General features: G+C 41.6%; 1 non-coding gene across 1 annotated transcript; it reads right to left on the minus strand.

The window, feature by feature from the left end:
* Positions 1-4,734: 4,734 nt before the first annotated feature.
* Positions 4,735-4,807, minus strand: Trnaa-agc (transfer RNA alanine (anticodon AGC)). The gene has a single exon. It is a non-coding gene; the product is annotated as a tRNA-Ala (tRNA).
* Between the last annotated feature and the right edge of the window lie 4,216 nt (positions 4,808-9,023).

Below are 9,023 nucleotides of genomic sequence, written 5' to 3' on the forward strand. Positions count from 1 at the left end.
TCATTTAGAGGAAATTCTTCGTATGAGGTTGCAAAAAAAAAAACATCTTCCCACAGCTAACAAAATATCCTACCCAATGTTTTTATTGCGATGAGACAGCAACAAACCTCTGCCAATTATTCATGCGTATGCGTCAGTATGCGTGTGTGCTTCCAGCGGTTTCTATCGAATATTTTCTTAGGGCAACATTCATTAGAATCAGCCCAGCATGTGAAATAGCAACAATCTTCAACCATTCGACTAGCACAAAAACGCAAGCGTGTGTTTGGTGGAATTTCTTCACGAATTCTTCCGCCCGCTTGTAAAAAAGGGAAAACCAGCTTCCACGTGCCCCCCCCCCCCCCCCCCCCGAAGAGGCTGAAATTTTGCATTTGTTGAACAATTTTGCGCTTAATCGAGTCGAAATAATTACAACCGAAAGGCATTGCGGTTTATCGCAATCCTTCCCGAAATTCGAACGATTTGTGGCAAGTGTGCGGGGCGTGTGTGTGTATGTGCGTTTGATCGCTCGCGTACCGAATTCTAATGTTGTTTCTTTAGCATTTTGCATTTTCGAATGAATTGCTAATATCAACGCAGCAACGCAACACAAAAACGGCACACTTTGGGCGATTTGAGCGATGGGTGATTGCCAATAATATTTACCCCCATTTTGGCGACCGACACCGTTTGGAAGATTGATTTGAATTATGAATGTGCGTGTGTGTGTGTGTGGATGTTTTTATTTGGCGGAAGAAAGAAGGGGTTACAAACAACAGCCTCCCGCACACCCGCAAATGGGTAAAAAGCCGCTTCTCTTGTTTACGCTTTTACGCAACCCGAGGGGGGGAAGCTTGATGATGTGTAAAATTTCCACATGGGAAGCTAGCTGCATGCGTGTAAGGCTCAATTTTCCCACCAAATTTCCCGATAGACTGATAGGTGGTTCAGCCCCCCAAACAGTTATTCTAAAGCGCACGCTGTGTAATGCGCGTATCGTTCTTAGCGGTGCGTAAATGATTTGGTTTATGTTGCCCGACGCTGCCTGCCGCCTGCTGCGATTGTAAATTTGTGCGCTCACCAATGTGTGCCAATGTGAAAAGTGATCCATCAAACAGTGATAGTAGCGGGATTGGGTTAAGGAGAGGGGGATGAGAATTGAACAGTCGATGAATTTTCCTATTCAGGGGAATCCGGTGTGGCCACTGTGTGGCTTCAGGCTGTGATGTTTGTGTTTGTACACGGGCGTCAGTTGTGCGTGAAATGTTTTATGCTATTGGATTTTTGGGCCGTTGTAAAGGGGTAGGTGGAGGGAAGATTCCTTTTTTCTGTGTTATTGTTGGTGTGGAAGTGATGGAAGCGATGAAATTGATGTTTGCAACAACTCGTTGCCGTTCGTGTCAATGTAGAGGCCTTATATTTCTAGTACAGCGTTACACATAACTCATCCTTGAGCAGGTTGGAAGACAGGATGAAGCGAAAATAGAAGGAGTAAATACAGATATTATTGACACGTTTGATATTATTTCAATGATACGATCGTCTTCTTGTAGCTTGTGCATGAATATTTGCTTAATTTATTACAAATTTGTTCAGATTCAAATGGATTTGAATTTAATTACATTAATCATATGTCTTTATTTGTACACAATTATAAAAATCCAATATGGTGGAAGGCAACTGTCAATACAGGGTTTTTGAGGATTATATAGACATGTTCAGCAAGTTGTAGATTCGTTCAGGCATATAATAGACTCTTTCAGCGAGATATAGAATTGTTCGGAAGTAGGCTTTGACATGTTCAGCGATTCTGTAGTGTTGTCATTTGTTTTGTTTACACCCTGTGCCGCAGCATTCAATTTTTCATTCTTAAATACCATAAAAATAGCAAATAATCATTCCCCAAGGTGTTTAATACATAAATTAGTTGAAAAAAGCATATTTTTTTCGAAAACCGTTTGTTTACCTCCTGAAGAGAATGATGCAAGTTGCAGTCCAAGGGGTACGAAAGTGACAGCTCTACAGTATAACCGAACATGTCAACGCCTACTTCCGAACAATTCTATATCTCGCTGAACGAGTTTATTATATGCCTGAACGAATCTACTCGCTGAACATGTCTATATAATCCTCGAAAACCCTGTAAGCTATGGAAAATACTATCTCACTTAAACCATCCAAGGGATCTTAATCAGACATTAAACTGGAGACTTTAAGCTACGATCATTCTATTCTAGTTTTCTAAGTCGGATGTTTGAGGCATATGCAGATATATAAATTATGACTATTTCGACATACACCTTACTCCGAAATATTTTTCGATCGCATGTATAGTTGTATGTTGAGAGGTTTGTCAAGAGTTTTTCCCTGTTTTTTGTTTGAATTTTCAGACAATTACATAGAAAATCAGTATTCGTTGTTCTATAGGTAGATTGTCGTCTGGAAGTTTGTGATATAGGTAACTGGACGAAAGTTTAAAAGACTTGCTTTAAAATGCGGTACATTTAGGGGACTTAAAACCATTCCAAATTATCGCTTGCGTTGTCTTTTATTTGGCTTACAGACGCTTGAACATCGTTCTAAGGTAAATCAGAGTGCATTTGTTGCTAAAATACTGAAAAACGAATTAGAAGTCTCTGGTTAACTAAAAAAGATCAATATCTACGCGCCCTCGAGACCTCTTCGATCGCGTAACTTGCTTGTTGACGAGAACAAGCGTACCTCTTATGGAAACAACGAACGATTACTAGCTATGACAAGGAAATTAAATGTATTGGGTAGTTACTTGGATTTTAATTAAATATTAAAAACATTTAAAAACAATGTTCTGTTAATTTTAGCGACACCAAGCAGATCAAGCGTGATGTTAGGGGAATAATTTAGGGATTAGGTGTAAGATAGCTTTCAAGTACTCAGTTTGTCTCTGCCTCAAAAGTGCAGGACACATATCTTGGTAAATAAATAAATAAAATATCTTTAAAATTATTGTTTCTTGTTGATTAGTCTTCAGGGGAAATACAGTCGTTAGTGTCTTCAACGGAGGTAGATGAAGCTATTCTTTGTTCAGAATGAACGTTCTTTGTTGTCTGTTCTACTGTCCAGCTTATTCATAACGACACTTTTAGAAAAGTCACAAAAACAACACTAAATTATCAAACCCAATCATGAAGCGAATTTATAATTGAATAAAGTAAAGGAGAACCTCCTTCCCCTAAGTACCAGATACCTTCTAATCATTCTAAACACACGCGTCTCATCGTACACTTGCAAGCGACAGTTTACATGACAAAAGTTTAATGAACCGTGCACGCTCAAATATATTCCCTTCTGACAATCAATCCCGCCGCTCTGCCGCTTCAAGAACGCTCACCGCTTCAGTAGAAGCGGCACTGTCGTCAGCTATCAAAGAGGATCTTCTCCAGCCAGCCAGCTGTTAAATCGGTTTTGCCAACCGAACCGAGCATGACCGATTATGTATGGTGTCAATAAAGAAGGATGACACATCGCGAACGGTGCCGGGAGGATGACTTTTTATGTTTCCACTTCAACTCCAACTCCAACATAGGTCGGCAGTGCGACCACACAAACCACCACCACCAGCAGCAGCAGCAATAGTGAAACTTCTTCCAGTTGATCTCTGCCTGGCGTCCCGATCGTTGGGATTTGCCAAGTTTTTTCCCTTCTTCCTCCTCGAAATCCAAGTCAAAGTCATTGACACATCATCATAAGCCGCCGGTCGGGCAGCCAAGACTTGGAAAATTGTATTTTTATGACAGTAATGGCGCATCGACTGGTGGTCAATGGAAAATAAATCAAAGCTCAGGGATTGGTGGTGGTGGTGTGTGTACGTGTGCAGTTATCCCATGGATTACGCTGAAGATGACGAGGCTGATATGGTTCGTGAGGGTTTGCCCCGTGATTGCAAGCAGGAGGAAAGGACAGGCAAAGCGTTAGTGTATCATAAGGTTTGCAGGGTTTTTTTTGTGTTTGCTTGTTTGGTGTTTTGCCTGGCCGAGGCGACTCTATCCTATCCCGGTGGGAGATAAATCGTTTGTGGCGTAAATTGATGTTGCCCCGGCCAAGCCGTCGGGTGCGGCATCTCACGCCCTCGCGCACAGCACAGCAAAAAAGCAGCGGGGGAAAGACACAAAAAAATGGCACCATTCAGGGCGAAGAAACCATCAAAACGGCAAACAAGGACTCGCTTTTTTATCGTTCCCATCACTAACAGACAAGAAGACAAGCATCGGACTTGGGCTGTCTTCTTGAGACAAACGTCCTCCCCGCCCGGATTCGGGGGCAAGAGAACGGAACTGGAAAAGGGGAAGCAAGCGGAGCGAAAGTTTGTTAGTGTCACTGTCTATTTTTCTTGCCGCACAAAATGATCTTTTGACCCTCCCGTGCGTCCTGCTGGGAGAAGATTGAGAGGAGGACACGGGACACGATGATGATGATGATGCGACCCTCGCGATGAGGTGTTTGTGGTTTTGATGTTTATCTGCACCGGCTCTCGAGACGGCAAGATGAAAATGATAGGAAAATATTGTTCTTTTTTTCTGTGTGTGTGGTGTTACTTCTGTAGAAAGAGCTTAGTGACAGGAGAAACACAGACGCACAAACAGTGGGGGAAAATGTGTCTTTTTTTAGGTAGAGAATAGCATACAAACAGTGCTGGTTTTTTGTGTAAACAATCCGTTGAAATAATCCTCTCTATCTTTTTATTTTAAAAAAGGAACGAATTCCGTCTTGTCCTCTTGGAGATGCCGGGTATCGATCCCGGTACCTCTCACATGCTAAGCGAGCGCTCTACCATCTGAGCTACACCCCCGTGGTTACTACTATACTGTTCTGTTTGCTTCACATTTTAAAACCAATATCACAGCATACTGCGATCCGCGAACCGCGAGAAACTGCGGTGAAAGTCCGCGACTTCGATCACATAAACGGCCGACGGCATCGCGTGAACGTGATGTCTATTTTTACGCCCAAAACCCGCACCAGTCAAGCCGTGTTGTGTGTGGTGGGGTCAGCTTTAACCGTTGTTCACGAGTGGGGGGACAACACGTCTTACTACGCGCCTTTCGGTTGACATTTTAAGACTTATTTTTGGACCACAAGACCGATGAACGTCGCCGAGTGGAAAAATACGCATACCAAACGGTTGCGCGTGCTTGCCTATCTCGTACAGCATTTGGCGAGGTATTAATTCGTTGCAAGATAAAGCCTTCTTAAACCGGGACAATCCGGCCTAACAAATGGGGTAACAAATTTCGCTTACACTAATCAGTGTACCGGGAATGTACGGCGAGATGCTATCGTGCGCAGTTTGTTTTTCAACCTTCCAAACATATCCGGTGTTGCAGTGTTGCAATAAATAAGTGCCTCCTTAAACTCCCTACCCGCGGGCTGGTGGCTACTGCTGTAACATTCCACTGAGGCAAGTCCGGCGGCACTATAGCCTTCTCTGGTGGCCGAAGGGACGGTTTTCGTAAGGTATTTGCAAATGAGCATCGAGGAATAATTAAAATTAAAGCAAAGAACGTGAAGCCGAGAAACCAAAAATCGAGATAGTAAAGCGCCCTGGGCAAGAGACACGGTAAAGGGGCGCCGGGAAACCGGTGCTAATGGGAGCTGACATGATGCTAAAGTCATTAGCAGACTTCACAGGTTTTTCAGTATCCATCGTTGGGGATAAAAGAAGGGGGGAGGGGGGGGGGGGTAGAAACATCGGGGCAACTGTTTTAAATAGAGCCATGCAGGAAGTGTTCCTTCGGTTCCTGTTCCTGTTCACATAAAACGTATGTGAGGAATTCGTTACCGATGTTGCAAATGCATACGTATGTCCTTGTTGTATTTGAATGTGGTGCAACAGAGACAGCCGGCTGGATAGTGAGTAAGGTACACTTAATCAAGGAGTGTCAGGCGCAGAAAAAAGCTGTCTAACTTAAAGGGTTTTGCTAGGGAATGTCTTATCAAAGGGGACTGCATTTAAGTTTAGCATTTTTCACTCTTCTTAAGCTGTCTGGCAATTCGTTTTCTATGATCGTAGCCAGTTTTTTAGAAGTATCTTTTGTAGATAAGACAAAATTACTTCCAGCGTTTATATCCACCAAAAATCCACTTCTACATAGCTTTGTCTACGACTACAACCTTCCTCCAAGGAAGCACACGTGTTGCAAGAGCGTGAAAAAAGAACTCTCCTCCCAACCAGGAGCACTAACACACAGCAGCACACAGCTACTGGACACCATGGCGGCTGGCCTCCGAAGGTGGACAACTCCCCCGATACAGCTGGAATTAATTAATGCTTGCTTTCATCCGTGCCGCTGATCTTACGGTGCGGAAAACACCGTACACAGCTTCAGCTGCTGCTCCCCGGGAGAACAGTTTCAAGATGACCCAAACGCTAACCGGGACACCGGAACACACCGTATGCTATTTGTGCTAGGAAGAACATGACCACAGGAAAGTAAGGCAACTAAGACAAAAAAAGAAAAAAGGGCACAACATTATGCAACAGCAGCATCATGATCAGTTTCCCTCCCCGGGGAGGGATCCAAAGTCCAAAGACCAACCGGGGGCGAGCAGATGGGTTTTATGGTAATGAAATAGGTAGTAGGTAAAATGTGCGCATCATTAGCAGGTCTTGATAGTGGATGTGGATGAGTGTTTAAGCGGGGTTAATTTTTTTTTTTTGCGGACGGCAAATAGCTGTGTATGTAGGGGGAAATTAAATTAGAAGCATTTGTATCTAATAAAGCAAAGATGTGTGAGTGTGAGGAAGTGGAACAAAAGTGTATTTCAGTGAATAAATCACCGAAATAGAGCGATAAAACAAGGGAGCTTGAAATAATCAATAATTAATAGCATTTGTAGACTTATACTTTATATTATTTACCATTCTTTTGGAAGAGCACTGTTGTATTCTTCTGTTGTATTCATTCTTGAGACTGATTAATCTTACATCACTTTCTATTTCCTTTCTATGGTGCTTTGGTTAGTACTTTAAATCAAAGTAGGAAACACTTATTTTCACTAGCGTTTCTATGCGAAATTGCTGTAAAAAGTAATAGGCAAACATATTGCTACTTAATTTCATTATTTTCAGCAACAAACACTCTCAAATATGTTACTTTTGTTACAATGGGGCCCTTCACGATTCTAGTCAGTTTTTTTGTATGGAGTTTGACAGTTGGAGGCTGAAATCATGTAAACACTCCTTACAAAACCACACACAAAACGAGCCTGCAATTTTCAGTCTAGATTATTCTAGCCTCAAAGCTAGAATCAGATTCGAGTACCTGCTGGAAAATGGCAAAACAAGGTGATGTTTACATTTATCCCAAGGTTCATTGAACAGAACTGGTGATGGAATCCAGATTCAAAGTGTATGTAGTCCAGGTAGTCTCATAGCATGTTTTATAACCAAATTTGAATATCACTTTTTGACAAGATGGGTGAACATTTTTGTCCAAAAAGCTTTCTGGAGGCTTGACGAATACACAAAACACTCTTAAAATCTTCATTCAATTCATACACCTTGGGATAAGCCCACTTAGATCTCTCTTTTGGTACAACCAAACGTTGCCGGTCAAGGCCTGCCTGTACCCAACTAAGTGAAGTGGGCTTGGCTTTCAGTGACTTTTTGTAACCATAGCAGGATAGTCATGTCCTACGTATGGGGGCACGGTCCATTCGGGGCTTGAACCTAGAACGGGCATGTTGTTACCCACTTAGTCAGCTGCTCGAAAACTGCTATACAATGCAAACAGCTGACAGGCTGAAATCACCGACAAACCGACGTGACACTTCGAACAAAATGAGCTTCAAAAGTTGCCTCCTTATTTCAAATGAAAATACGTTAAACACTAGCGCCATCTCTATAATGATTCGCTTACTACATTGACACAGAGAAGAAACTGCTAAATCCCCTTTTTGTTTTTCTTCGCAAATTCCAATGCGTATTGTTTTATGTACTTCTCACATCTTTTGCATTGATTTGGAAACTTATAAAATGATTTTCCTGGGTGTTTTGGCCAATAATTCTTACAAAATCGTGCCTCACACTTCCTTCTCAATTTATATTTAGAAAAGTTGTTTACATCGAAGCAGCAGTGAACAGAGCTTACTTTGACAGAAGTGATCGCCTCACAGGTAAATGACAGTATTTTCGTGTGGGACACTTTTGAAACGCCAGTTTCACGTCGGTTTGTCGGTGCTGAAATTTCAACCTACCAACTTAAAACGGAAAGGACCCCAATATTAGAATTGAAAAATCTACGCAATCTGAAAAGAATCGATTTAATAAAAATGATGCTAAATTAGAGTTAAATGTTGGAGATAGATAAAACCAATAATTCCGTGAATGTGGAAGACTTTATATCTTCCAGCATTCAATTGAACTTTGCTCTGGATATTCTTTCCAGAAAAAGAACTGTTATTCATTACATACAGTGAACCCTCTCTTATTTGAGAGGCGATGGAACTGTCGAATAAGAGGGGTTTTCAAATTACAGAGGTTGAAAGTGAATGAAAGGTCCAAACAAACAAGAAAGAGACAAAACATTTAGTATGCAGCCTTAACTGTTGCTATAGGAAACTGTGCATACGATTGCCAATTTGAGCATACATCATTCAATAACCATGGCAACACCATACACAAATAAGAGGGACACAGATTTCAGAGGTTTTCCAAATTAGAGGAACAAAAATGTACTGGAAATCAAGGGACTGTGCAAAATGTTCAAATAAGAGAGGTTTTTCAAATTGGAGAGGTGTCTAATAAGAGAGGGTTCACTGTAATTCAATTGAGGTAAAGTTTGGTTAATAGATAGTTAAAAAAATTGGTTTATTATTTATAGCTGGCCATGAGTTTCTGCAGAGGTACTTCTCTTCAGGTCTTTAGGATTTTAGAGGAACTTCTCGTAGCAAGAAGTTCGAAAAGGGCACATCAGATTTGAGTTCAAGCAAGACAACCCGTAAGGAATTTATGTGAGTCTTGTATTATGAGTGCTCTAAAATTCTCTTTAAATAAATACATTGTA

Source organism: Anopheles coluzzii, chromosome 2, assembly GCF_943734685.1.
Source record: "Anopheles coluzzii chromosome 2, AcolN3, whole genome shotgun sequence".
NCBI lineage: Eukaryota > Metazoa > Arthropoda > Insecta > Diptera > Culicidae > Anopheles > Anopheles coluzzii.